The sequence below is a fragment of the Mustela lutreola genome, chromosome X (genome assembly GCF_030435805.1).
Source record: "Mustela lutreola isolate mMusLut2 chromosome X, mMusLut2.pri, whole genome shotgun sequence".
Taxonomy (NCBI): Eukaryota; Metazoa; Chordata; class Mammalia; order Carnivora; family Mustelidae; genus Mustela; species Mustela lutreola.
The window spans coordinates 94,198,592-94,224,580 of NC_081308.1; the positions used below are offsets into that span (position 1 = coordinate 94,198,592).

The 25,989-nt window shown below is 38.5% G+C and overlaps 1 protein-coding gene across 9 annotated transcripts in view; it reads right to left on the reverse strand.

The window, feature by feature from the left end:
• The window catches only part of ACSL4 (acyl-CoA synthetase long chain family member 4), a 115,124-nt gene that overhangs the window by 52,574 nt on the left and 36,561 nt on the right, over positions 1–25,989 (reverse strand). For 4 of the 9 annotated variants that reach the window (XM_059158730.1, XM_059158724.1, XM_059158728.1 and 1 more), the window contains exon 2: positions 4,827–4,901. The exons of the other annotated variants lie outside the window; for them this stretch is intronic. The gene's annotated coding sequence lies outside the window, so the exon portion shown is untranslated. The remainder of the gene's footprint in view (positions 1–4,826; positions 4,902–25,989) is intronic. 9 annotated transcript variants of the gene reach the window in all.

Consider the following 25,989-nt stretch of genomic DNA (forward strand, 5'->3'; position numbering starts at 1 on the left):
TCATCTTCCCTCAGCAAACATACAGATCAGTTTTATGATGCTCTTGAAGCTATACATGCTATGAAAGTTTTGGACTGACCTATTTTGTATAGTGCAGGAGAAAACAACTTATCATCTGAACACCCAGAATAGTAAACTTAAGGCCCTTCTGTAATTTGACATCACTTACTTACATTTCAGCACTGCAGGGGTGTCCTAGGCACAATTATGATTTTGAAGAAGAAATGAAGTCTTATCTCCATGAGGTAGTACTCAGTACTACTTGCAAAAGACTATGAGAAAAACCCTTCAAACGCTTTTTAAAAAAAAATCTAGACACTCCAATGGAAGTCGCAAACATCCATATGGCTAACGACCACACTAACTACTTGGTGTTAACTCAGTTCGTTTTTTCTCCTGCTACCATCAGAACAAGAGGGCAAGAATGATTTACACCCAGACCTATCACCAACAGAGCATTCCTTTTGTTTGGTTTCACAGAACTACTTCTTCACTTTAAGTGAATATCCACAATCTACTTTTGGAGAGGGTGTGCTGGGGACGGTGTCAGTATATGTGTGAACACAGATGGTTAAGACTACTTATAAACGGAAGGCATGCTACTTAACATTTTCTTATTTTTCTCCCACAGGGCTAACAATTCATATTAACATAAGCAGAGTAAATCTCTGCACATACATACTCAAATAAAGTCCGAAGAGCTCAAGAAGAGAATGTTGGAGAAGAAAAACTTCGTATTTCTAAATACAAATGGATAGATTTCCCCCACAGATTAATTCAGGTAACTGATAAACAACAAAGACCAACTTTCTACAAAATCATTTAAAGACCTATGGGTGGCAGGGGGGAGATACAAAACTATCCACTAGCTTAATTTGGAAAATAATTTCATCCATAAATATTTGTAAAGGATAGTTTATACTTGGTCGTTGGTACCATAGAAGGAGAGGATGGAGAGGTAAATCAGAAGTGTCAGAGAATTCTCTCAGCTGGATGAGAGCCCCAGTTTCCACCTTCTGCTCATTTCCAGTCTCACAGTCCTCCATCAATCAGGCAAGACAAAGAAACTCTCAGAGGTTCTTAAATACAAGAGACAGGGATAAAGTCCTGTCCTGATTTTTTTCCAGCATCTGTACATTTAACGGACATTTATTTCATCATTTAAAACAAAACAAAACAAAACAAAAACAAGCCACCGCTGCCCAGCAGATAGAAGGGAACTAAATCACATTTCCTCACCTTACTTTTTCTACACAATGGAAAAACACTCTGAACGTAACCTCTCTCCCCCAGCTTCCCCCTACCAAATAGCACCCTGTTCTTAGAGTCATTCTATTAAAATAAATTGAAGACATAATTTTGTATGAAAGATCTAAGCAGATGACCACCTTGCAGCTTCCACTTACAAATGACTGGGACTAGGAATAGGAATGATCTGGCTGAAATTAGAATGCAAATTTGGAACACACTTTTCACTTTCACATATATATGCAAGTTTTTGTTAGCACAAGGAAGTTGGAAATTCTTCGCAAGGCCAATTTTTAACAGACTGAAACATAAAACACAGTTTGTTTCGACTTAATGATCACCTGATACTATGAAAAAAAGAGAATACAGCATCTAGAGTTTATCGTCTTTCAATTAGGAAATGAGGCAGCCCTGAGAAAGCCTTACTCATCAAATACCACGGAGCAAAACAGTGTCCAGGCAGCTAACAGGATGGTGATTAAGGAAAAAGCAACCACAAATACAAGGCAGGGCTGTTCAACTTCAGACAACCCTCATATTTTGAGACAGACTTCAAAACAAACCATTACTGTGCTTAGTTTTTGCCCTGTTGCAAGTAAGTTAGTCTGCTAACCAGTATTTTGAAAACATTCTTCAAGAAGTAAAGCCAATACTCAACTTGTGATAACATCTGTTGGAAATGTTTAAAGCACAATCAATCTTCCTCCTGTCATTAATGTCTCAAGAACCAAGCTTAGTACGTTTAAAAGAAAATGTTTCAAAAGAGTGGGAAATATTAACAAAGTCCTGAGCATTTAGTGTCCAAATCTAAAAGTAAATTCTGGTGAGTCCCTTATAGAACAATCTCCTCAGCAATGGTCTTTCACAGGTCTTGCTTCAGAGAGATGTGCGTATGTCATGTATCCACTAATGGATGAAAACTGCCATAACTATAATACAGTTCAAAGGTTAGCAATATTGAAATCAAGAACAAGGCAAGTACAAAACAGTAGGTATGACTCCATGATATATGCATTTCTTTGAGTGGGTACATGTTCATAGAAAAATTAGCAAGATACACACCAAATATCAATTGCTGTGTGGCAGCATTACAGGTGCATTTTGTGTTTTAATTTTTTTGTTTTGTTTTATATACTTTTGTATTCTTTGCGCTGATTTTAACAGCTTCTGACGTTTCCATAAATATTGTTTATTTTAAAAATGATTTTTAAGGGGCGCCTGGATGGCTCAGCGGGTTAAAGCCTCTGCCTTCAGCTCAGGTCATGATTTCACGGTCCTGGGATGGAGCCCTGCATCAGGCTCTCTGCTTGGCAGGGAGCCTGCTTCCTCCTCTCTCTCTCTGCCTGCCTCTCTGCCTACTTGTGATCTCTATCTGTTAAATATATAAATAAAATCTTTTTAAAAAATGATTTTAAAAAAGTCATAAAGAAGAAGAAAATGACATTTAGAACAGGCCTCTGTAACTATCACAAGCCAATCAAACTACTAGAGGGTACTACTCAGAATCTAAGCTGTAGTAGAATCTTTTCTTTTCCCCTTAAGAATATATAAAGTATTGGCAGTTCAAGAGTCTTAAATGTTTCATAGGCTTATAGGTCACTTGGTTCATAAAAATTAAAATGTATAAAACAAATATTATAACCTAAATAATAAAACTACCCCAAACTATCATGTAATAGTGTAAAAAATATGGAGATGATTCTAGGCTGTCATAGACTAGAATGCTGGTTCATGGAAAAGTTAGATAACCTAAAACAAAATGTTTTTTTTAAATATTCATGATATCTCAATAATGTGTTTTTTAAAAAAAACAAACATTACAAAATATAAAATACAAAGTGAAAGTATCTTTTATATTCAATTCTCCAGAAATAACAGCTTTCAGTAGTATGGTGGGTACTCCTGGGGATGTTTTTATAAACATAGTCTAATAAACATGTGTGCACAGAGGTGCACACACACACACACGTACAATTTTTAAGCAAAAAGTGAATACTATCTACACAGGTTTGCAACTTTCTTTTCTAAAAATATGACTCTCTTACATGGCTTTCCATGCCAGAATACATAGATCTACCTACTTCTAAACAGTTAGAGATGGCTGGGTAGATCACTGGATTAAGCAGATAAACATCTGCCTTTGGCTCAGGTCATAATCCGGGGATCCTGGGACTGAGCCTGACATTGGGATCTCTGCTCAGTGGGTAGTCAGCTTCTCCCTCTGCCCCTCCCCTCTGCTGATGCTCTCTCTTAAATAAATAAATAAAATCTTTAAAAAATACTCTTAAACAGGTATATGGTATTCCAGCAAAGAATATCCTTAATGATAGGGGCGCCTGGGTGGCTCAGTGGGTTAAGCCGCTGCCTTCGGCTCAGGTCATGATCTCAGGGTCCTGGGATCGAGTCCCGCATCGGGCTCTCTGCTCGGCAGGGAGCCTGCTTCCTCCTCTCTCTCTCTCTCTGCCTGCCTCTCTGCCTATTTGTAATCTCTGTCTGTCAAATAAAATAAATAAAATCTTTTAAAAAAAAAAAAAAAAAAAAAAAAAAAAGAATATCCTTAATGATATATTTATGCCATTGTGTCTATAGGATATATTTCTAGTTGAATTTCTGGGTCAAAAGGGTATGTGACCATTTTAGGTTCTAGTCTTTTAAAATTGCCCTCCAGATCTAGAAGCAAAGATACTCAGTAGCAGCGATCATACCTAGTACCCAGATCTTGGGTTTCCAATTACCATTCTCCAGTAAAAGGAACCAGGGCCCTTTAGAGAAGTAGTTGATTCCAGAGCCAAGGCAGGAAAAATGCCAGCTGAACCTGGTATCTTCTGGTGCCAGAAAGTAAGGAAGTGCTTAAAAAAAAAAGATTGGGATGTGCCAAAAGGACACAGGGGCCAACCCAAAAGAGTTCTCAGTGGTCAAATCAGAACAATGTGAACAATATAAATGATAGTATTAGATTATATCCAAAAGAATAAAGTAAACATCCATGAGTCCACATAAATAAAATAAATGATGGACCAAATAAATAAGTATAGGAGGGAGAAGGGACAAAACCTCCTTATATAAGTTCTAATTAATAAATGTGGAAGGAATAAAGGAAATAGAAATAGAAATAGAAAATCTCCAATCAAACACTACAGTAAAGTCCTGGGTGGCTCAGTCAGTTAAGCGTCGGCCTCCAGCTCAGGTCATGATCCCAGGGTCCTGGGATCAAGTCCCACATCAGGTTCCCTGCTCAGCGGGGAGTCTGTTTCTCCCTCTGCCCCTCCCCATGCTCATGCTCTCTCTTTCTCAAGTAAACAAAATATTTTTAAAAAGCACTACAGTAATAATTGGCTGCACACAAAATCCACTGATGGATGCTAACACTGGTGAGTGGAAGTTTAAAGTTGAAACTGGATATATACATGGTCTCAAAATACCACCTCCACATATATATTAATACAATATAATAAAGTATTTATAATACCTATTAACTACAAAGGAAAAAATGGTAACTTTACTGTGGAGAAACACAATTGAGATCAAGGTGATCAAGATTACCATCACCAAGTACAGGGCACATGAACATCACATACCTCCGACAGGACACACTGAGAAGAACACAACACAGCTTTCCTATGGTGTTCTTGCCCAAATTACATCATCTTGAGCTACCAAGAAAGAACATCAGGTAAACCCAAATTAGGGGCATTCAACAAAGTCCTGAATATTCTTAAAAGCTGTTAAGGTCACCAAAGATAAACACTGAGGAGTTGCCATGGAAGAGACTAAGGAGGGGTAGAGAGTCTTAAGTTACAGGAAATCAGTCAAAGACAAATACTGATTTCACACATATGTGGAGTTTCAAAAACAAAACAAGCAAAGGGGGAAAAAAGAGAAACAGAAAGATCAACCAAGAAACAGACTTCTAACTCCAGAGAACAAACTGATGGTTACCAGAGGGGAGGTGGGTGGGGCGCTGGGTGAAACATGTGATGGGGATTAAGGAGGACGCTTATGATGAGCACCATGTGATAAAGGAAGTGTGAAATTATTATATTGTACACCTGGAGCTAATATAACACTGTATGTTAGCTGCAATTAAAATAAAAACTTAAAGTTAAAAAAAAGGGAAGAGACTAAGGAGACATAATAACTAAATGTAATGTGAGAGCCTAGATTAGATCCTGGAACAGAAAAAAGATGTTAGTAGAAACACTGATTAAATCTGAATAAAGACTTGGGGCACCTGGGTGGCTCAGTGGGTTAAGCCTCTGCCTTCAGCTCATGATTTCAGGGTCCTGGGACTGAGCTCCACATCGGGCTCTCTGCTCGGCGGTGAGCCTGCTTTCCCCTCTCTCTCTGCCTGCCTCTCTGTCTACTACTTGTGATCTCTGTCTGTCAAATAAATAAAATCTTTTAAAAAAATTTTTAAAAATCTGAGTAAAGTCTGTAGTTTAGTTAATAGTATTATATCAATATTAATTTCTTAGTTTTAATTAATTATACTATAATTATATAAAATAGTAACACAAGGTGTTAGGTGAAGAGCCCATGAATATGATGTACTATCCTTGCAACTCTTTTGTAAAAGTCTAAAGTTTATTCTCATCCCCCCCAAATTTTAATGACCTCTAAAAGAGAAGATACCATTTCACATTCCCACCAAAATTAACATGCCCATCTCAGGGCACCTGGGTGGCTCAGTCTGTTGAGTGATTTCAACTCAGGTCATGATCTCAGGGTCCTCGTGAGCAGGCTTGAGGATTATTTTGCTTCCTCTCCCTCTTACCCCCATCCCCATGCACTTGTGTGTGCTCTCTCTCTCTCAAATAAACAAATCTTTTAAAAATATATGCCCATATCTCCATATCCCCTCCAACCATGAAGTGAATTCTATTCAACAGGTACCAAAAACACTTTTTTTTTATATTTTTCAAAGAATATATTAAAATGTTCCACTATATCTAAATTTCTTTTTCCTTTTTAAAGATTTTATTTATTTGACACAGAGAGAGACACAGCGAGAGAGGGACTACAAGCAGGGGGATGGGAGAGGGAGAAGCAGGCTTCCCACTGAGCAGGGAGCCCAGTTCAGGGTTCGATCCCAGGACCCTGAGATCATGACCCGAGCTGAAGGCAGAGGCTTAACCTACTGAGCCACCCAGGTGCCCCACGTATCTAAATTTCTTATATGAATGAATATGAATCCAGTAACTCTGCCCATTTTTTCACTTTATTATTCATATTTTCTTGGTGATTCATAAGAGCCCTTTGTATATTAAGGAAATAGACCCTTTTTCGGATATATTACAGATACTGTTCCTGGTATAGATTTTCTCTTATTTTGGGTGCTTTGGGCCAAACATTGGTTTTTATGTGTTAAGTAATAACATGTACCAGTAGTCTCCTTTGTGGCTTCTGGGTTATCTTCCCTCCTCAAGATTTAAAAACCTCCCTCATATTTCCTAGAAGTGTGATTACCAAGTCAAAGATAGACTGGGTGATGGTGGGGAGTGTGGGAAAGGAAAACTCTTGATATATACCTATAAAATTACTTTCCAGAAAGGCTGCACCTATTTATACTCCTATCAGCAACATTAAATACTTTACTATAAAATAAATCTTTTAATTGAATAAGAAAAAATATCTACCTTACCTATATCCTACCCAAAAGAAATCACTTACCACCTTGGGGGTGAAAAAAAGCTGACATTCTCTGAAATTCTCCTGTGTCAAAGATTTTATGCATGCCCTTCTTTGTATCCAGAATTCTGCTCAAAAGCCACCTTTTCTGGTTTATCTTCACTGATACCTTGAGCTAACATGTCTTGTCTTCTTTTGAACTTTTATAGCTCTTCCCTAAAAGCTTGAAACTTGTAATCCATTACCCAAATGGGCATCATCTCTTTGCCTTCCACTCAGGTGACAAGAAGGATTTTGAAGGGAGGGCATTTCAGAAGTTAGTTGTACTATTTATAAATTTATCTTAATCACTTATCTAAACAGTAAGCTCATTTGGGAAAAGGACTGCATCCTATTATCTCTGTTCCCCACATGGGCTTGGAAACAGCATCAAATATTTGTTGGAATGGATAAGAGAAATAATCTAACACTTGTCAGAGAATTCAGCTGGTTGAAGTCTTTATTTTTTCCTTCACAATTAACATCAGCCTTCATTTTATTTGTGACTGTTTTTTAATTTATTGAAAAATAAATTGAACCATAGTTGACAAAGTGTTATATGAGTTTCAGGTGTGCAACATAGTAGTTTGACAATTCTGTACTATTTTTAGTATATAAAAATATATACTGTTAATACATATATTAATGGTATAGAAAAAATATATAATATGACATGTGATATATATTATATATATTAATAGTATATAAAAATATACTATTTTTAAACTAGACTTTCTGTTTACATTATCATCTTTGGCAGATATCAGGGGAAAACATTTACACCAAAAAATTATGATTATATTTTAGAATGATGATAATCAATGTTAGCCAAACAGAAAGTCCTTTGTTCTACTCATAACTCAAAGATTATTCTTTAAGTATTTTTTTAAAAAGATTGTATTTATTTGAGAGAGAGAGCACATGAGAGGAGAGAGGTCAGAGGGAGAAGCAGACTCCCCACCGAGCAGGGAGCCCGATGCAGAACTCGATCCCCGAACTCTAAGATCAGGACCTGAGCTGAAGGCAGTTGCTCAACCAACTGAGCCCTTAGCACCCACTCAAAGATTATTCTTGTCACTACTGGAAGAACGTATCACTTGCATATCCATGACAACAATGAATATTTCCTCACATAGTTAAATCTGCAGTATTCTGGGGGTAGTTTCTTTGTTTTGCTTTCTCAGTTTTGAAGCAATGTTTATGTATGCTATGCTATACCCAAGCTTGAAGACAGAGTCTAGTTGCAATTCCAACAGAAATACTCCCAACTTTAGTATTAGGTTACCACCCATTTTATTATATAAATGCTTCCCTTATCATTAGTATCTTTACATACACACACACACACACACACATATCCCTACACACATTTAGTTTTACCATTAGTATGGTAAAATATACATTAATACATATTATACACACATACATATGTAAATTGTGTATATAAAAATAACAAGTACCTAACCTACAATGTAAGTACTATGCTTCACCTGGGACAGGAAAATAAACTAGACGTATATGAAACTTGTACACTTTCAGAGAGCTAAAATGGGCTCTAAGATGGGAGTAGTGAACTAGTCTCCAAAAAGAAACTCTTCTCCCTCTCTCCCCTCCCAATGACTACAGAAACTAAAATAGGATCTACTTTCTAGAACATTAGGAAAACATCTTATCTGCTTCTTTATGAGAAACAAACTGAGGGTTTTGGGGGGGCGCAGTTGGGTGAGCCTGGTAGTGGGAAGTATTAAGGAGGGCACATATTGCATGGAGCACTGGGAGTGATGCATAAACAATCTTGGAACACTGAAAAAATGATAGAATTAAATTTAAAAAAGGAATTAATAATTTCTTTGTAATCAGTATTGATTAGTTTTACTCTTAAGATGAATATAAAAATACCAGAAAACAGGGGTACCTGGCTGACTTGGTGGGAGGAACGTGTGACTCTTGATCTCAGGGTCATGAGTTCAAGCTCCACACTGGGTGTAGAGATTACTAAAAAAAATAAATAATTTTTTAAAAATAGAATATTAGAAAACAGCAAAAAACAAGTGCACTGTCCCTATCCCTTCTGTTTCGTAGGATTAAATTAACAACAGCATCAAGAGGGGAAATTCTCTTTAAAAATTCTTGATGTACCATCACATTTAAATAAGAATTTTCTTAGTCACAAACATCAATAAATCCTACTTGTAAGGTCTGCCTAAGGTATAGCTTTGCCATTATGAAACAATCACTGGGAGGAAGACAGTTTTAATAGATGAAAATTACTGTCACACTGGTGATTCCTGACTTGGGACCAACAATTTCATGACACCGATTTTTAAACATTTTGGCCAAATAGATTACATCATATCAAACACCGGACTTACTAAATCCCTTTCTTCCAAATTTACTCAAGAAATGTATTGATACATGGATGGTTCTGAATTTATAAGGTTTCTATTTAAATACTAAGGATCTGAACAATACTTGGAATGCTTGTTGCTTTAAGAAAGTACTCCTGTGTGATGACCAAAACTTCCCAAACTCCACGTGATTTTTGCCAAAGGTTACATTTTGTTTTTAAAGACAACAAAAGCATGGTTCTTAATAAATGCCCAGAAAGGTCTAAGAAATGATAAGCACTCATGGAGCAATAATTTCAGGAGAAAAAAACTAGAACTTACCCCTCAAGTTGTGATTGATAAACTGCTTGAGAGAGAAAAAATGTATTTTTAGAAGCACAGACTCTTGAAGCTAACACATGGCCTGCTTTGATGGTTCTTTAAGTATCCTGGGCTACCAGTTCCTTGCAGTACTGCTGTTAATATTACATTCCCACCTTCAGTTACCAGGAATAATTTTTTTTTTTTTTTACTAGAACAGCAATGCGTGGAAGTTCCATCAAAAGGAGTGCCAATTAGGAATCAAGAAATCTCTCAGTGCTGCCAAATATACACAAAAAGGCACTTTATATACTGTTGACAGAAGTGTAAACTGGTACAAGCCTCATAGGAAGCAATTTGATGATATGCATCAAGAGTTCTTCTATCATAGCTCCCCACCTAATAATTTCATTTTCTACTTCTAGGAATATCCTAAGGAACTAATCAGAGATACACACACACACACACACACACACACACACACAGGTAAGAGTCATCACTGCTATAAAGAGAACAGAAAACCTAGAACAAATTTCACGTGCCCAAATGGAGGTTGGTGAAATAAGGATGCATCCATACGATCACATGCTACACAATCAAACGCAGCACTGCCGAAGAATATTCAAGGATACAGGAAAATGTTCAAGATACGCACAGCTTAATTGGCTTGAGAGGTGACTTAAAGAACAATAGCAACTTCCTCAGATATAGGCAGGCTACAAGTTAAAACGTTAACCCCTAGGTTGGAGAATTATCAGGGATTTTTAATTTTATCCTTACATTTTTCCTACACTTCCTGAAACTCCTGCAGTGAACATATTAGTTTCATCATTTAATAAATCAGTTGGAAATAGAGCATCAGTCTTTCAGTTCATTCTAGTGTTTGTGTATGTTGGTAGGTGACAATGAATACAGCCCCTAGGGCACTTGACACTACTCAAGTGACAGAGGGACGCTGTAAAAGGAGCCAAAAGGGAACTTCAACTGCACTACAGAAAGATTAGACACTTGTTTCTTTTTTTTTTTTTAAGATTTTATTTATTTGACAGAGAGAGGTCACAAGTAGGCAGAGAGGCAGGCAGAGTGTGTGTGTGGGTGGGGGCAGGGGAGGAGGCTCCCTGCTGAGCAGAAAGCCCAATGTGGGACGCTGGGATAATGACCTGAGCTGAAGACAGAGGTTTAACCCACTGAGCTACCCAGGCGCCCAACAGTTTTGTTTCTAAACTAGTCTCAAAGTAAAAGAAACTTTGTTTACTCATGCAATATAATCTGTGAAGCGGGGCATGTGGGTGGCTCAGTGGGCAAAGCATCTGCCTTCGGCTCAGGTCACTCCTGGGATCAAGCCCCAAGTCGGGCTCCCTGCTCAGCAGGGAGTCTGCTTCTCTCTCTCCCTCTGCTACTCCCTCTGCTTCTACTCTCTCTCTCCCTCTCTCTGACAAATTAATAAATAAAATATTTTTTAAAATCTATGACACAAAATAAAATAAAGTTTCTTTTTTCTTGCTATAACTACAACGTTAAAGTTTTCCTAAAGTTAACTGTCCTTGTGGTCCCCTATGCCAAAACACGACTAAGAAAAATTAACTACTACTGCCAAGTGAATAGAGGATATCAAAAAGCCAGACAATCGTGAGGTGCTCCACACAGATTGAAATACAAATAATTTCTTGAAGGCCCAGAGTTCCACTCATTTATTCTATTACAACAAACAGGAACTCAAATGTCAGATGATATCTGCATAAGATTTAATAGGCACCTCATACTTGCCAACTCTTCTGCCTCACAAGGAAAAGATTTTTCATCTGACCAGAATCAGTACCCTAGGAGTAATAAAGGCCTTCCCTCAGAAAAAGTATCACAAGCAAAAGGTACCTGATGTGTATCATTTCTTTGTCCTCCACTTTAGTGGTAAGAAGGATTTTGAAGGGAGGGCATTTCAGAAGTTAATTTTCCATCAATATCCACTTGTTTACGATCTCAACTCTGGGACCAACTACTCTGAACTTGGAAGTATATCATCTTACCCAAGACTGTCTAGCTTCAGACATTCCAATCCACTGTGATATCACATTACAAATGTGTACTAGCTTCAAAAAGGAGTAGGCAGGAAAGGCTGAATCATTTCTTTCCCTCAAAGTTTTCACTTCAAAATGTTTTGGGTAACAGTGAAGTATCATTAAGTAATCTTACTTCCTGTAAGGCCCCAGACAGCTATGAGCATGTCCTGTAATAACCTCGACAGTGCCCAGCAGCACAGAGTTCACGACACTAAAAATTATCCAAAGAACACAGCTGATTGATATATATACAATTCCACCGCAACATACAATAATACATCTATTTGAAAATTAATGTTTTACTCCAAAGTCAAGGAAAGTCCATCTGTGGTTGATGGTTAATTTAACTGGGTTGAGCCAGTGAGTCTGAAGCTAATCTCACAAATTTGATCCCCTATGAACTGGTTAAAATGATGGTGATCACACTTGCCAGTTTGCCAAAGTCTGTCCCCTGGTTTACCTGTTGGTCCAGTGTAATTATTGTCAGAGTCCCCACGCTTTTTTTTGCTGAAACCTCCTTCAGGATGACTCTAGTGATAACCCTAACTCTGTCCCACAAAGGTACAAGGCAAGAATGTATGACTACATCAGCAAAGCCAACATTCACTCTACACAGAAATACTAACTCTTGATTGAATCCACTGTCATATGCAAATGGGCAAATAAATGAAAGTACAAGCCTCGTGCTATTAAACATACAAACATATACACAAACACAATTCTTCATTCCAACTGTTTCAACAATGCAAAATTATGACAACCTTAGTTTACATACAACTGAATCTTTATAATCCAACTTCTAAAATCTAGATTAAAACCTTAATTGAGGGGCGTTTGGGTGGCTCAGTAGGTTAAGCATCCGACTCTTGGTTTTGGTTCCTATCGTGATCTCATGGGTAGTGACATGGAGCCCAGGGTTGGGCTCCGTGCTCAGCAGGGAGTCTGCTTAAAGATTCTTTCCTTCTACCCCTTCCCCTACTGGAGCAACTCTCTCTCTCTAAAAGAAATAAAACCTTAAAAAAAACCTTAATTGATAAATTCAAACTGAAGTCAATTCCTCAATTTACAAAATACATACATGTATTTGTAAGTACATAAAAAGATAAATCAAATCCACTATAAGAAAATATCTCCATTTATAAGTCCTCAATTTATACAACTTTTAAAGACTGTCATCCTATTTAAGAAGTTGTAATTACCCAGTGTACCTAGGTGGCTCAGTTGGTTAAGTGACCAACTCTTGATTTCAGCTCAGGGCATGATCCCAGGGTCATGAGACAGCCCAGCGCCAGGTTCCATGCTCAGTGTGGAGTCTCGAGATTCTCTTCTTCCTCTTCCTCTGCCCCTCCCCCTGCTTACATGCACATGTGCTCTCTAAATAAATAAATACATCTATTTTTTAAAAAGTTGTGTTTACCCTTTAACTAACTGAAAGGTCAGAGAGCAAGATATTGCCAAATTAACTTTAGCAATCAGGCAAAAATTCCAGCCTTGCAGGAAATACGTGTTACTTATCTTTATTACAAAAAAAAAAAAAAAAAAAAAAAAACCCACTAACTGAAACTTCCCATCTATGATTTTCTGGAAAATACGGGTTAGCAACCTTAGAGTTGCATATCAAATGAAGTATCTGATGTCCAATCAATGACAAAATACCAGAGCAAACCAGAGTGTTTCTGGGCTACCCCAGATGCTATAAGCTTAAGGAATTTTTCACATATTTATAAACTCTAGCTCTTGGAATAGTCTGCGTCTAGTACAGCCTAACATTGTTTACTAAGAAAAACTGTATTTAATTTGGCCAATCCTAAGAAAAGACCACAGATTTAACAGGATAAGGTCCTATGGTTCATCGAAGGCTAAAGAACCAGACAATGAAGCTCCAGTCTAACCCAGTGCCCTGCTGAGAGACCGTCTACCACAGAAGTTAGAAGCCAAAACACTGGAGCCAGATGGCCTTGGTCCAGCTCTTGGCTGTGCCCCTTACTAGCACTGGGTGACCTCCAGCAGGCTATTTAACCTCTTTACTTCATTTGCCACAGCTCTAAAATGGAGGGAATATTATTACTCCCTGTTGAGAGGACTTTTGTGAGGCTTAAATCGAGCTGATCTCAGGGCTCTAGCCATTATAAACTTCTTTTAGTTTCTCAAAAGCACCAAGCTTAATCTCTCACCGCTGAGTCTAGCACACACTTTTTCTTCTGCCAAGAACATTCTCTTCTCCCTTTCCCTGGCTCCCTTTACGTCTTAAAATGGCACTTCAAAAAAGCCTTCCTTGACCTCGCCTTGTTACATCAGGTGCCTCTGCTTTTTGCTCTGTGGGCACCCATACAGCAAGGCACTTAAAATTGTTCAGGTTTCTGTTTCCTTGCTGGACTGGCAAGCTCTTTACTGGCAGAGACAACATGTCTGTCTTGACTCCCACTATAATCCCCAGAACCCAGCACAGTGCAGGAACACTGTAGGTGCTTACCAAACAGCTTTGGAACAAACAAAGAATGAATTAAACCAGTAATACTAAGCAGAAAGGAAACCAAAAAGTCATTTCCAAGTTAAATCTTTCACTCTGACGTGGACATGCATGCCTCTTCCAATCTGAGCTGTATAAAAGGGCTTCCCTCTCCCATAACAGAGAAGTTGAAAATTAAACGTGACAAGTGTCATATTCTGACAGGATACAAACTCGATGCCCTTGTGGGGTAGGAATCATGACTTCATAAGCAGAGCAAATAACAGTCTGGTGTGTTACTTATTATTTCATGTCTCATGTTCCAAAGCCTTTATTTAAATAAGGATTATCACAGCAAAATTACATGACTAGTGTATCTCCCTGAATATTATCAGCTGAGCTAAATTAAACCCATAAGTGCCTGGCAGAGGTGGGGGGAAGAAAAGGAAGGGGAGAACATGAATACGGAAGTGCATGAAAAAAAGGGGAAAGGAAATGAAAGTATTTGATATGCTGGAGAGGGGGAGAGCAACATCAGCTGCTCCTCTGCAAGGTACCACTGGATGGCACCAATGTCCCTGGCTAGCCCATACAGGTGAGAAAGCCCACGGGCTATCTTGCGTAGAGCTTGGGTTGAATGTTCAGAAGTCTTTTTTCCTTATACACATGGGCAGATACAATTCACTGGAACACACGTTCTTTGCATATGTCACCAACACAGGCATAGGTCTTGAGGATCCTGTTTATCAGCGACACCTGGAAGGGAAGTTTGTCAACATTTTTGCCTGACAAAATGTTGGGGTCAGCTCACCATTCTAAATGCAGAGATACTCAGCAGAGTGAGAAGCCAGGGATTCTCGTGGAATGAGAATGGCAGGAAAAGGTAGCAGAATAATCTAGAAAGCTTTTTCAAAGATGAGGATGACCCATACAAAATTGCCAATATAGTAAAAAACTTGTTACGTGCCAGAAGACAGCAATTTCAAATGGTTCAACCTAATACACAGGTATTTGGACTCACAGGCTTAATGAGCCATGGTTACTGAGAAGAGGGTGTCATACTTCTCGGGTTTATGGCAGGGGGAGGGTGAAATCACATGCATAGTTTGGCCTTAGGTCATGAAGAATTAACTAAGCTCAGGAATGGAAACAACAAAATGTCTTAAGGGAAGGAAAACACGTCAGATGAGGGAAGACGTAAACACACAAAAAAATATTATATTAAGTGTAAAAAAACCAAATTACAAAACAGTACATAAAACACATCTTGTGACTTGTCTTTAAGGGAAACCCAAATAGTTTTGGGGGGTAGGGAACAGATTTCTATTCCCTATAGAAAAAAAATATGGAAGCATGTATACTAAAACTATCAGTAGCTGGCTCTGAGTGGGGGGGATTACCCATACTTTGTCTTTTTATCTACACATGTTTTCTAAAATAAACATGTATAACAATTTTGGATCCTGGTACAGGAAAAAAATAAAGACCAGTAGAAAAACTCTAGCAATCCAAAGAAATTTTATAGTTTTGTTAAGAGTAGTATGCTAGTGTTACATAAACATGAAGGGGGAGCTGGGTAATGATGTACGGGACCTCTGAACTACCTTTACAAATTTGCTGTAAGTCTAAAATTATTCCAAAATGAAGCATTTATTTTTCAAAATAAGCCATTTATTAAGATCACAGTTGAAAAATTAGAAAAAGGAATCCATTTGGTTAAGGGATCCCCACATATAAATGAGAATACATTGAAATAAAACTTCTTTGACAGGAGAATTTCCTTCTGCCTTCTAGCATGACAACAGAGAGGCGTAAAGATGGTCATACAATATGGCCTCTCCTAAATATGACAGTGATGTCTCCCTATTGGGCACAGCCTCACTGAAGCAGGAAACAAATGTTTAAGTCTCTTTTCTTTGGCTTCATAATCATCATTACTGAAGACTTACCACCATATTCACATTTCTATTTGAGGAAAGGAATGAAAAATAAGTACAACCAGTAATGACCCATTTCCTTGGTAATATTTTTTTAAAACTTAGTTTCCCAAATCCTGGGCAGTTACAGGTGCATGCACATGCGTCTATTCAAAAACTATTCAGTGGGCACCCACTGTGCTGTCTTTACAGGGCTTACTATTCAATAGATAATACTGTAAGTGGACTAACACAGATAGCAGACATACTAGAATAGGAAAGGAGGGTCACCCATGAGGCAACCCTCGACCCTATAATAAGCCCAACCAGGTGAGTATATACATTTTAAAAAGCTAATAATAATAGCTACCCTTTGGGATTATCCAGTTATACCTATTACTGCTTAGGTCCTAGTTGGCTTGCTTAAAACGTACTTTTTTTAAAACCTCCTTCAGATACTGGGGCAAGGCAAAGTTTGCAAAGCCAAAGAATGAAAGTGAGTTTCTGACAAACAATAAAGGAAAGAAAGATGCAGAGCTGGAAAACACAAACCCAGAACTAAAATGTCGCAATCAATTCCACCTGCACACCACTAGCCAGCTACTACAAAGAGCACTGTCTTTGGGTTACACCACTACTCTGGCAAGCATAAAATTTGGAATAGGCTGGCTCCATTGTGGAACATATCCAGCAGAGGTTTTATTACTTGGAGGTTTCGTTACTTAAGTATTTAAAATGCCTCAATATACAACAATTTTGCATAGGATGAGACCCACAAAAAGAATTTCAAAAACAGATTTAAAGAGAAGCACCAAGACTCTAGAAACTCCCAAGCAGAGCAGTCTTATTCCCCATCTCCATGAAACACTGCTATTTAAGGGAGAGAATGTATGTACCATACAAAGGTCAGCTAAGAAACCTGCTACAATGTCAATAGCATTGCTGTTTCCTGCTAGCAGATCTCACCCATGTATCCCTGAAGCAGGGAACTTCTGCTGCATCTGCAATGTAATTTACCTAGAAGACACCCCTTTGCAATTCCTTCTGTGAACATTTAATCTAAAATATATTGTCTTTAGACTAGGTTACAATTCAATCTTCCTTGAAGCATCTGCAACCAATGTGAGGAGCAGTAAAAGCTAAGAAGGTGCTCTGTTTTTATAGGAGTATGAGCCAATCTGTTGCTTACTCTTCCTCAAAAGCAAAACCAAGGTCAACCCAGAGGAAGGTCTGAAAGCCAAAGTTCTCTGTTACTAAACATCTTCAGGTCTGATGATTATGTCACAGCAGCTTACCGGTCAGATTTTTAAAGAATAAGAAAAGGTATTATCAAAACACTTCCAACAGCTCCATCTTAGAGTTTCCAGGGCTGCCCCACCAGTGAGTAGAAGAGGAAGGCCCTGAGGTTCAGCGCCTGGTGCCAAGCCCAGGCAACATCCTGATCTTTCAGCGGCAATGGGGCAGTGCCGGGAAAAGCGAGAGAAAAAAAAATTTTTTAAAGGTTTAGCAATAGCAGGATGTGGCCCCAGACCTGGCGAAATATCAAACTCAACACAAATTCCCAAAGTTTATAAAATCATCCCACAGAACAATTTTATGCAACCCAAATAACTATGACACTTTGAAACATCACTGATTTTCCCTCGCATGGGAGGTAGAGGTCAGCAGCAGAGGTCCTAAACAAATTCTGAGTCACTCTACCCAATGGAAAAGAAACTTTTTCTCATGATCTCATGACAAAATGCTGTAGCATCTAGAGGAGAATGGACAAAGAAAATTACCATAGTGATACATTAGCTAGGAAAGGTGCAAAGTTAGAGAAATCAACTCTAGGTTCAAAAACGGTTCCTTCAACCCAAATTAGCTGCTTCAGAAAGAATTGCCTGTGTATGGTGACAGAGGGTAACTAGACATTGTGGTGATCATTTTTGCAATGTATCCAAATGTCGAATCACTATGTTGCACACCTGAAACTTATAGAATATTGTGTGTCAACTATACTTCAATAGAAAAGATAACAATAACAAAATAAAGGATAGATCTTTGATTACCTATTTGATAAAAATGAGTTGCTTGCATCTCCTGAAAGTCATTAAAGTAACATGTTATGTAGCAGTAATCCCACCTTTGAAAAAGACAGAGTTTTGTGGCGCGCCTGGGTGGCTCAGTGGGCTAAAGCCTCTGCCTTCGGCTCAGGTCATGATCCCAGGTGGGATCGAGCCCCACATCAGGCTCTCTGCTCAGCAGGGAGGCTGCTTCCTGCTCTCTCTCTGCCTGCCTCTCTGCCTATTTGTGATCTCTCTCTGTCAAATAAATAACATCTTTAAAAAATAATAAAATAATGAAAAAGACAGAGTTTTGACTCCATTTTGCAGATTTCCACTGGAGACTGTGGTATCATCCAATAAAACATGACAGGGCTTCTCAATACATATAGTCTTAGCTTAAGGAACCCCAGAGGCTACAACTGGTTTTTAAAATATGTCTTTATAGCACAAATGGGTTGAGACTCCTGGTTTCAGACCTTAAGATACACTCTGGGTATAGATCATATATTCACTGCCATTTCCTAGTCCTTTGGTAATGCCCTAGTGTAGCACCCACTTCCTCTCTCCTGCCTGCTATGCCTTAAAGCAACATAACCCTCCAAACAAAGGCAGGCACAGAGGTGGTCCGGCTTCCTCAGTTGAGGACAACAAGAACCAAGATTGCATGTAAGCCCTTTCTCCCTATGAGGTTTAAAAAAAAAAATGCCATCTTTAGGGCTAGGGGCTTTCTGAGAACAAGATCAGCTGTCTGAAAGTTTTGTTAGGGACAGCTCTCCCATTTCACCAAATGTTATCACTGCAACCATGGGCCAATCACTCCACATAATCATTTCATGTAAGCAAAGAAAAAGGACATAGATGCAGGCTACCACGGAGAGGAGACAGGGCTTGGCGAGCCATCTGGGCACTAACATGTCTGACACATCTTCCTCCCAAGGGTCGAACGGGTGCCACCTTGTAAAACAGCTTTGCTTACAGAAGCTCCAGGGGGGACCCATGGAGCTAGGATTCAAGACAGCTAGCAGGGCTGGGGCAAGTGTCATTGTAAACCCACTGAATCATCCCTCATTCACTTCTCTGGGGGCTAGTTCCTAAAGAAAACTACCAGCCTACAAACATTTAAATGTTCAGCAATCTCTTGGTGGTCAAGCAAATATTAACATTAATGTAAATATGCCTATAAGTTAAAAATCTGCTTCCACATAAAAACCCTGACCTTCATACTTGACACTAAACACAAAATCTAGGAATCCAAAACTTTCTGGGGGAAAATGTGAGTTGTACAACATCCTATGAGTTCAATCATTTTGCTTAAAAAATGTGTAATGTAACTGTATTGAATGCTAATGCTTACATTTCTTTCTACATAGCTTCCCATGTGTGGGTTCCTATAATTCACCAAAAATGAGACTGAACCCTGCGCCTTTTCTAGTTTCCTGGTTGTGGAAACTATTTACTTCACAGAAATTCTAACCTAGGCCTGTAAGGAACTGCCTGGGCACCAAGAGAATCCCAAAGACTTTAAACCATCCTAGACCAACCTTGCAATTGACCAAATCCTGAAGGTTTCTGTGGTTCCAGGCAGAAGAATGCCATTTTCCCTGGCCTGCTTTTCCCTTTTCTGCTCTATTTGCCTAAAACACATTCATCTGACAATTGTTTATAGCTAGTTCTATCCAGTTTGGCCCCTCGGTCAAGTTAGGATTTTTCCACTATTCTTTTAAGCAACTTCTCTGTATCTTCAGTGATCATGTGGAACACAGCATCTTTTATTTGGGCTCATCCTATGAGACCTTAGCACTAGCTCTGTCTTCTCTCCAGTTTTCAAAGCCACAACTGAATTTTAAGCTCATTCACCAAGTTCCTGTTTCCTGTCTGAGGGAAATGTTGAGCTTTCAGTTCATCTGAAAAGCAGAAACGGCTGACATATTCTGAGCCTAGTGAATGATCCCCATCTCAATGGTAGCAGCTCTGCTCATTTCTCTAGATTTTCTTTGATGACTCCTCATCTGGATACCTCTAGGAGAGTGGTCCTTCGAAACCCTATCACTGCTTGCTTTTTAATCATATTAAAATCCTTTAACCACATATTAAAGGCAATGCACAGAATACCTAAGAGAAACCAGGTATTTCCCCAAGCCTTCCACTGCATTCACCTCACAACCTGTAGAATCTACCAGAAACATTTTCAACACCTCTGTAACAGTCAAGTCTCGCATGCCCCTCTCATTAATCAAGTGGGAAATACAGTCCCTCTATCCTGACTCTCCTGTAAAATCTGCCCCCTTGACAGCACCCATGAGAGAAAAATCCTCATATTGCAAAATTGGCTTCCAAAAAACCGAGATGCACAGCTTTGGAGAACAGGGACACTGTTTCAATTACCACAGCAAAAACAAGAGCATCTACCATGGGTCTTCACATTCACACCATTGTTGGTAAGGGAGACTCTTCTTTTGGTAGTCCATTGAATTCACTAAAAATGGTTAAAGTATCAAAACGTATTCAGTGTAACGTAAAATAAGGTAAAAATTTCCACTTTTAAGTTCACAGCATAAACCCAGGAGAAGTTGTAATGAACCTTCAATGGATGTGCTTAACTAATGCTTCCAGATGGGCTCATGGCTGGTTCAGTCAGAAGAGCATGAGACTCTTGACCTTGGGGTTGTGAGTTCAAGCCCCACGTTGAGTGTAGAGATTACTTAAAGTGTTTTTTTTTTTTTTAACGTTCCGAGATGACATGAGAGAGCAGAATGCATATATACGTGCCCAAATCAAATGTGATCCACCAACACAGTTCTAATATTCAGTTGTATACACTACAGATGGAGATATCCTAGACAAAGATTCATGTCGTTACAGAGAACCTAGATTTTCTTCACCTTTATAACTTGTAAAAGAATACAATTATGCCCACACCTTTACCAAAAATTGGAACAGTTGGTTTTTCTCTAAATCAAAGTAACTCTTCAAGTTCAGTTCTAAAATCCTTTAAAATACTTATTAAAGCCAAACTCCTTGGGGTGCCTGGAGTTAAGCATCTGGCTCTTGATTTTGGCTCAGGTCATGGTCTCAGGGTTGGGAGATGGAGCCCCCTGCTGGGCTCTGTGCTGGGTGGGGAGCCTGCGTAAGAGTCTGTCTCTCCCTCTCCCTCTGCCCCTCACCTCTCTTTCCCCTTCTTAAAAAAACAAAACAAAACAAAACTCCACTCAAAACAGATTGTTAATTACATTCTGATACATTGAACTTATACATCATTACTAGTAACTACAATTTAAAGAACATGCTTATATGGGGCGCCTGGGTGGCTCAGTGGGTTAAAGCCTCTGCCTTCGGCTCAGGTCATGATCTCAGGGTCCTGGGATTGAGCCCTGCATTGGGCTCTCTGCTCAGCAGGGAGCTTGCTTCCTTCTCTCTCTCTGCCTGCCTCTCTGCCTACTTGTGATCTCTGTCTGTCAAATGAATAAATAAAATCAAAAAGAAAGAAAGAAAGTACATGCTCATAGTTAAATTCAAAACAGAACTGAACTGGTTCAACATTGAGAATTTTAAAATTCCGTGGCTATTTACTTTTGGTAACCATGACTTTTTTTTTAAGATTATAGTTTGCTCTAGAAACCAGTTATTTTAACGAGAACACTGTATTTACATGGTAGTGTTTTTCGTTTCCCACCAAGAGGTCTTTTTCACTCACTCAAAGTTACCCATTCTGAAAGATGCTCATGATATAATGCCACGTTGAAGGAAGTGAGTTACAAATCAGTCTATGCTGTAAGAACCCATTTTTCAGAAAGATACACTTTTGCACATGTGCCTATGTATGTGCGTAAGTGCCTACACATGTGTATACAGAATGTGTGCACAAACAGATATAACCAAAAATTGGCAATAGATCTCTCTGGGTATGGAATTACAGTGCCTTTATACTTCTTTGTACTTAAATTTTTAGTGTAGAAAATCTAAAAGATACAAATAGTACTTTACCAAAGGGAGAAATTACCAAAAAAGTAGCAGAGTACTCACTAAACACAAGACACTGAGTTTCTAGCATGGTGTCATTGTATAATGCACAACATCAGGACTGGGGTGTGAGCACCCTCCAGAGTGTAAATGTGTCTGACTATTCATCTGTATAATCACCAGTAAAACAGTAATCACAAATTTAGAAACTCACCATAGAATTGTGCAGGGTCAAAAATTAAAGTATCCCTTAGACTGCCTTCGTTTAACAAGACTCCCTTTCCCCCCAGAGATAACCACTCAGGGTGTGTATCAATTGGACCTTTTTGTATCATCCGCACACATAGTAAGGGTCCGCTGTTGTTTTTAGGTAAGTGGAATTATGGTATGTGGACAGTGCTGACAGCCTCCTTCCCCTACCTCTTTTAACAGTGTACTTTGGAACTCCTATGTCAGTTATTACACAGGTCTATCTGAGGGTTTCTTTCCTTTAATAGCCCTATTGGATCCCATAGACCAGCATATTATCATTCAACTCATTCCCCTACTGATGGACATTCAGGTTGTTCTGAAGGTTTCACTGTTACAACCAGTTTCACTGCAGTGAAACCTTACACATATCTTTATACACATGTGCAGATATTTCCCTATGTTCCTAACAGTATTGCTGGGCCAAAATACACATACATTTTAAAATGAGAGGATGTGGGTATTTTTTATCAAGAAGCTATACAATCTGCACTCTCAGTGACAGTGTATGGTAGTACCCACTGTTTTGCTAAAGTGGGTATTATATTTAGTTTTGCCAATGTATTTGGTGGGAAATGGTTCTCATTTCCCTAATTACTAGAGGGAACTTGGGCATCTTTTTTCATATTCATCATTTTTATTTCTTTTTGTGAGAAATGCCAATTCATAACTTTCTAATGTGTGCCTTTTTCTTATTGATTTTCAGGAGCTCTTTACATAAAGTGGGTATTACATAGCAGAAGACTTTTTTAGTAAAAGGTGTAAGTTCTATGCAATCCGCAGAGAAACCAAAGTATATAGTAGAAGCCTTTTTATCTAATGTTATTCGGAACAGTTGATTAGTTATTGAAAAGGTCAATTAAAGTAAACAATCATAAAAAATACGCACATGACAAACATTTCATTTTATCTTCATTTCATTAGCAGTAAATGCACACATGTTCCTCAAACTTTTGATAGAGGGCAAAGAGGCCAAGACCTTTTTCTTTAACTCCAGGCCCACTAACAGTGAAGAAATTTAAACTAAATTTTTAGAAAACGTATAACTTCAAAGAACTTAAAAGACATTTACAAAGCACTATGAGTGAAGAAAACTTTAGATTTTTATCCTTATTTTATACAGATCTTTTATCATATTACCCACACTTAACTGGACAGTAGTCACTTGCTTTCATCAACTCTACAAAACACTCTATTTGTTTTGTTATAATGATTTGAATATAACTATTACCCAGCTTCAACAATTATTCACATGTGCTGAATTTTATTTTTTTTACATCTCTATGCACGCTGTACCTCCCCCAACCCCCCACAAAATTTGAAGCAAACCCCAGACATATTATTTCATCTATAAATTTTTATAGGTTAAGTAATAAAAGTATCTATTCTAATGGTGGGTCCTCAAGCATACTGGCATACTGGAGACCAGCCTACTGACAGCAAGTGCTCAATGCCATGCATTTTACAAAGGAAATGAAGAGCATCATATCATGTGGTGAGTCAGTGAGGGAGATGTCAATTAAACTTTCCACTGCATATGTAAGTGGCATTTCCCCCAGTTCCATCACTTGCATTTTAACTCTGTCACAGTTGTCTTTTGCTTTCCAGAAGTTTTTCAACCATATACTTAAATTTTTAAAATACATCTTTAATTTCTTTTTGTATATGATGGGAGGCAGGGATACATCTCTTCCCCAATGTAGAGCCAACCCTCTTAACTCAACTACCATTTTCAACAGCAACCACAGGGCATTTAAGAAAATTCAAGTGTCAACTTCAAACTGACAAAAGAAAGCTACGCAAACAAAACAGTAAGCCAACGGTCTAAGTTCAGCTTGCCAGGCCTGGACTACGGTGTATTTAAAGGTTAGTGAGCAGTGCTGGGAGCAGGAACAAGGGCACTGCCCTACCTGGCTCGGTCACGAGCACTCTGGCTTACAGTGGGGTCCTCCGAAGGACTTCACAAATGCATAGACCTCTTTCTGAATCTTACCAGCTGAAAATCTACATCACACTGAACTCGCCCACACTTAACAAGAACAATAAAATCCACATTTCCACCCTTCTATCCATTCCTTCAAGCTGCTCCTAGACCACAGGTCCTTGTAGACTTAGTGAAGAAAATGAGTACATTCTCCTGAACCACAATTTCCCACAGAAATGTAACTAAAAGGTACTAGAAGTCCAGGTAAAGTCTGCTGAATTTCCTTTATAACACAGAGACTCAGTAATTTATAACACTGCTTTATCTCTGGGTAAACTTTGTCTATAAAGGACCAGAGAGTAAATAGCCTCTGGTGGGTCATACATTCTCTGTTTTGACTCCAATAATGCATTTTTTTTTTAAGATTTTATTGATTTATCAGAGAGAGAGGGAGCGCGAGCGAGCACAGGCAGAGAGGCAGGCAGAGGCAGAGGGAGAAGCAGGCTCCCTGCCGAGCAAGGAGCCCGATGTGGGACTCGATCCCAGGACGCTGGGATCATGACCCGAGCCGAAGGCAGCTGTTTAACCAACTGAGCCACCCAGGCGTCCCTCCAATAATGCATTTTGAATGCAGCCAGACAATATATAAACGAATGGATGTGGTGTGTTCCAACAGAAGTTGATTTACAAAAACAGGTGGTGGGCAGGATCTGGATGCCAGAGTATTTTGTCAGCACTTGCCTTACACCAATGATTGATCTCTATCAAATAGGAATACACTCCCCTAGCTGTACACTTATTTGAGCAAATATGGTGACACTGAGGGAACAAGTAATACTTTCAGTACCATCTTACAGAAATGAATACTCTAAAAATTATCACTAAACTTTTCCTGTAAGTTTTCTCATAAAAGGAGTACATCCATTGTTCAAAATATAAAATTGTAAGCCACTTTAAAGCCAGCGCTTACTTTTAAAGAAAGTGAAAATGAACACTAAGTAACTACTCTAAAAGGAAAATATACAAAATATATTTTGTAGACGTACAAATTCATCAGTCTTTTATTCATTATTCTGGTAATCAACACTGAGTGTAAAAAGCCTCCTAAATACACAGTAAAGATTCATGACCGCAGTACTCGAAACACAGAAGTAAACTTTAAATGAGAACACAAATTTGTTCTTCAGATCACTCACTTACCAGAAACCTTGATACAAAAAAAAAAAAAAAAAAAAAAAAAAAAAAACACCTATACAGTTTTGCCAAAATAGTTTTAATTTAGAAAGTGAAACCAAAAATCTCCTTGGCACATCATACCGACTTAATTTTAAAATATTAATTTTAACACTTCACAGCCCGATGAGGCAGAATATTTTCAAGGGACAAAAGATGGCAGCCACTTTAATATAGCAAGAGCATGTGTGAGTATGTATTCACACTGCAAGCCATCAAGACCAGTTGTTCACAGAACACAGTTGAGCTCCGGGATGGTTGAAATGAAAAAAGCTCCACTGCTTACAGAAATATCGAATGTTCTACAGAACAGCAAGGAATAAAATTAAATAACAAAGGCACATCAGACCCTTGACACCCAAGGCACTACCCCTAAAAGGGGTACAAAATTGATAAACTGGACCTCATCAAAATTAAAGACTTTTGTGCCTTGAAACTCCCTGTGAAGAGGATGAAAAGACAAACTACAGACTGGGAGAATATATTTGCAAACCACATACCTAACAAAGGACTAGTATTTAGAATATATAAGGAACTCTCTGAACTCAAGTTAAAAAAAAAAATATAACAAGAAAATGGACAAAATGCAT